We start from the raw sequence: 4,956 nt of genomic DNA, 5'->3' as shown, positions 1-4,956 counted from the left end.
GAGTGCGTTGGGGAAAGGCGCCAGCGGCAAAGGGAAAGGCCGGAAGCCGACAGAGCGAATCCTCCACGGCGGGCGAGGCGGCGGCACCGCCCGCCGGAGAATTCCTCCGCAGCAGCCCATCCGGCACCGCATCGCCGTCTCCTTTCCCATCTGCAACCGCAAGGCAAGGCCTCTCCTCTCCCTCTCGCCCCCTCTGCATGCCTCTGCTCCAGCAGAACCCTAGCTAGTTCCACCGAATCGATCGTGGTGCCATACGTATCCCGTTGCTTCTTTAATTCTTTGTTCAGCCCATCTCTTAATTATTTCCCATAACCCTGCGACTACGAGATCATCTCCGTGGACCGATTTGACACCTACTAGTGGATTCTGTTCCCGTTGCCGATCGTTTCTTTTTTTAGATTAGAGGGCACCGTCCTGAAATGATCTGCCAAGCTCACGAAAGGAAAGGGGGCCTTTTGAAACATCTGAACAGCGCTTTGCCTTAGCGTTTGAACTGCTTGCCCTCCCTGGGTGGTATTATCTTGTTCCCAACACGACAGCCTGCGGCGACCCACCGAAATTCAATCAGATCAAATTTGTTGTTTTTACTGCATAGCAAGTTCCTTTCATTTGATAGGCATTTTATTCCGGTTTTCGTTAGTTGGCCGTTATGAGCAATTTCATCTACCCAATGGAAGAAACAAAAAGGTTTCTTCTAAAAACATCTGTGCAACGGTTCAGTGCGCCGAAGCGGTTACAGAGCTAGAACGGCACCTGCCACTTTTATTTACTGTATACAATTGAGATACATTCCATATGCAAGTATATTCTTGGCCTGGGTGCTAGTGCTAGCTTAAGCCCACCAATACGAGATACAAACTGTTGCTTTCGGTGCATAGGAAGTTCCTCCTTTCATTGATAGGCATACATTTCAGTTTTTGTTAGTCGGTTGTTTTCATCTATTTGAGCGCCCCTGAGATGATCGATCTGCACCTGTCACATTTGCTTACAGAAAGAATACTCATAGGGATACATTTCCATGGGCAAGTATCTTCTTGCCCTGGGCACTGTTAGCTTATTCCGAACATGAGAGGACCACCACTGAAATTTAACCGTATCAAAATTGCCGCTTTTAGAGTTCCTTTGATTTTCATCAGCATACATGGATACCGTATATTTGTCCATCCACTCTTATTATTCCTGGTGCAATAACAAGTTTGTTTGATTACATTGATAGATAGATAGGCATATACTCTCTATCAAACCTGCAAAACATCATTTTCTTATCTAGTATATTCTAATTAACATGCTACTTATGCCTCTTATTATTTATTAAGCAGCTCACTGTTTTTCTACTGCTTGCAGATAGTTTGCCATCAGCAGAGCGCCATGCAAAACCCCAGCAGGCGGCCCACTGTCTCTCTCGCTGGACCCCTGCTTGTTCCGGTATCCAAGGTTGGGCTGACCTCCCAGATGAGTTGCTTCATCCCATCGTTGCTCGATTGCGCTCTTTTCGAGACATTCTTGGCTTCGCCGCAACATGCCCCTCTTCATACCCATCGAAATCTACATTCCGCACAAAATTCCCACCTCTCCTCATCCAGCCCCGTGTCCGTCATGTACAAGGTCCTCTTCTTCCTTCTACTGATGGTTGCCGTGAGCTACTCAAATGTAAGGTTATTGATCCTGCCAACCCGAACGCCGCCCTTCACTGCCAGATTCCTCGAGAAACCCTGGAGAATATGAAATGTATCGGCTCTTCCTATGGTAATATCATCTACTACCGCGAAGGATATTGTCGCATCGTCGATGTCTTCACTCTTCACTGGTGTGGAGGTTTCAGCTCCATGTCTCCCACCCAGTGCCAAGTGTTCGATATACCGCTGTAATGGCATTCTAACAGCCCCTGTCACATCACCCAGCTCACATCTCATTGTCAGTACCAGCACCTACCACAAGTCCTACTTATTTGATTGGCGTGTTGGAAGCGACTCTTGGTCCCAAGCCCAGCTTCCTTATATGTATACGGACCAGATTGTGGAATTCGATGGTCAGTTCATTCTCTCGGATGGCAATGGGTGGTTCCACTCTGTGCAGATGGCCCCTCAGCTTGGTCTACATGCAGGATATAACAACCGACAAGGAGGACTGGAGTCAAGAACATCGTGATATGACAGCGCTGGTGGTTTGTGGTGACATGCTTATCGTTTTTATTCCCTTCCCTCGGGAGCTCTACCGCCTCGACGTGTCGACCGAGCCCGCGACAGTGCTGCCCATGGAGAAGCTGGATGATTGGGCGCTCTTTCTGGGGGCAGAACCAAACGGCATGCCACTTTCGTGCATGAGCCCGCCCGGAAAAATGGGGAGGGAGGAGCAACACCTCGTACTGTGCCGGCTATGGCTCTCAGCCTTGTACTTTCCACGGACTGCGTGAGGAGCCGGATCCTGTGTTGGACACGCCGCCCGTTGACTGTGACCATTGGAATCCGCCGCTTTCTCGCGCTCACAGGGACCGCTACTCCGACCCTTGGGCTATACGCTGGTACGGCGAACAGGACCCCGTGGAGCTAGCTCTGCCACTCTGGCCGTACCCAAGCATGTTCTACTACCGTGGAGTTATCGTTTCAGTGCGTCTGCGCATGCAGCTGTTCGGTGACTCGCATGTTTTGAGGAATGTCACTCGCATACATGCATGATCTGGCACTGAAGGTTGTTCTACAATAAAAGTGAAAGAATCTGATATTAGTCTACTGCTGCTCCGATAGTCAAGATGGCCCCTCAGCTTGGTCTACATGCAGGATATTACTGCTGCTCCGATAGTTCATATTAGTCCTGATTTTTCACTTCGATTGCGGCAGAGATGCGCCGTTGAGGCCCGTGTTGTGGCCGGCCTTCCACCAACCTCGGACGAGGAGGGGGTTGGCCCGTGCTCAGAGGAGATACCAATGGGCAATGGCGGCTCACCCAAACGCCACCGGGTGATGTGGAAATCTTGGTGGTTCATTTGCAGCTGTAGCGAGTAATGTACTAGTAGTTGAGGAGTGGTAGGACGGGGCCAATCCTAGTCGAGGAGTTTATCTGGACTACTGGTAACAATGTGGTCAATCTGGTATGCGAGACGGAAAGCAATTTTTGGTGATGAATATCAGAGCCCTTTGTCAACATTCAGTTTCATTAATAAATTTCCGAGTGATCTCGATTTCATTCGGGAGCAGAAACCTGCGAGACAGACTAGTTGTGTTGCAACTTGCAAGGGACATAAGTGGATTGCGCCGCCTCCGAATATCATGAAGATCAATGTTGACGCAGCTTTATTTTGGCGAAATCAGCCAATAAGGGGGCGGTCTCGCTGTTGCCAGAACTGCTACAGGGGAGCGAGTACTTGGGGTGTTGGTCTGTAACTTTTGAAGGACTGTCCGATCCAGCAATTCTGGAGAACTTGGCATGCAGAGAAGCTCTAGCACTGTCAGCTGATCTGAATCTTGGACGAATTAAAATAGCCACAGATTGTTTTGGAGGTTGCTAATTAAGTGTCTCCGTTCTTTCCCACGAGAGCTGCCTGACAAAGGTGTGTTCAGCTTTATTACTCATTCATGAGTGCCAGGACCGGGCAAAACGCTCTGAAGAAGCAGGTTTCTGTCATGAAGGACGAGCTTCAATGGTGAAGCTCATAATTTATCCCGCTATGCTACGTCCCTTGATGTTGGAACATCGGTTTGGTTTGGAAACCCACCGATGAACCTTTGTATCCCTATGTCTGTGATGGTATCAATATAATAAGAGAAAAGTATACTTTTCATCCCTCAATTCTTGGTGGAGTCTAGATTTAGTTCCTCAACTCTAAAACTGGACAACTTGCACCCTTAACTTCTCAAATCGGACAAGATTCATCCCTGGGCACGGTTTTGACCGGTTTTGGTGGTGCCCCACCCCAGTTTTAACCGTTCCGACTCAAATTTGCCTACCTTTTCCAAGTCCACCTACTGTTTTCAAATTCGATTACTTTTTCAAATACGTGAATCTTTTTAAATTTTGTGTACTTTTTTAAAATCAGCGTACTTTTTTCCAAGTTCATTTTATTTTTTCAAAAATGCATATGTTTTTAAAGTTCATTTAGTTTTTTAAAATTTTAATTTTTTAAAATTGATGCACCTTTCATATTCGAGTACATTTTTCTGAAAGAGTTCATGAATTTGAAAATTTTATGCAAACTTGAAAAAAGTACGCGGATATGGACTTCTTTTGCGCAAAATATGTGAATTTCAAAAATTATTTCAACTTGAAACAAGTACGTGAATTTCATACTACAAAGTTCATGGATTATAAAAGCAACACGGATTTGAAAAAAAAACGGACTTTGAAAAGCATGTGGATTTGAAATAAGTATGTGAATTTCAGAAACAATTCATGGCTTTGAAAAATACTTGGATTTGATAAATTTACGCAAACTTGGGAAAAATACGGGGATTTGAAAAAATACGTAAATGTTAAAAATCACGGATTTGAAAAAAGTACACGAATTTCAGAATAGTTCGCTGATTTGAAAAAAAAATGTTTATTTTTTAAAAAATACGCGACCTTGAAAAAACTATGCAGAGCTGAAAAGTGTATGTGAATTTTAAAAAGTTCACGGATATAAAAAAATTACAGGAATATGAGTGAGCACCGGTCAAAACCGGGGTGAGTCAACACCAAAACCCGGTCAAAACCGAGTCCAGGGACGAACCTTGTCCGGTTTCGGTAGTTGGGGGTGCAAGTTGTCCGGTTTTGAAGTTGAGGGACCAAATCTAGACTTCACCAAGAGTTGAGAGACGAAAAGTATACTTTTCTCATATAATAAAGAGGGGGGCGATTCTAAAAAAGGAGGATATCAATCATCCAACAAAAGAAGGATCTGACCCTCCCACGCCACTCCCGTGGGCGACGGGGAGGACGCTACCGCCGCCGCCACCAGTACCCACCCTCCCTCCCTCCCCC

The 4,956-nt window shown here is 46.1% G+C and overlaps 1 pseudogene; it reads left to right on the top strand.

Annotated features, from left to right (window-relative positions):
• The first annotated feature begins 1,368 nt into the window (after window positions 1-1,368).
• Window positions 1,369-3,779, top strand: LOC125529069 (annotated as a pseudogene).
• The last annotated feature ends 1,177 nt before the right edge of the window (window positions 3,780-4,956 follow it).

Source organism: Triticum urartu, unplaced genomic scaffold (genome assembly GCF_003073215.2).
Source record: "Triticum urartu cultivar G1812 unplaced genomic scaffold, Tu2.1 TuUngrouped_contig_5318, whole genome shotgun sequence".
NCBI lineage: Eukaryota > Viridiplantae > Streptophyta > Magnoliopsida > Poales > Poaceae > Triticum > Triticum urartu.
This window is presented reverse-complemented; position numbering and strand designations above follow the sequence as displayed.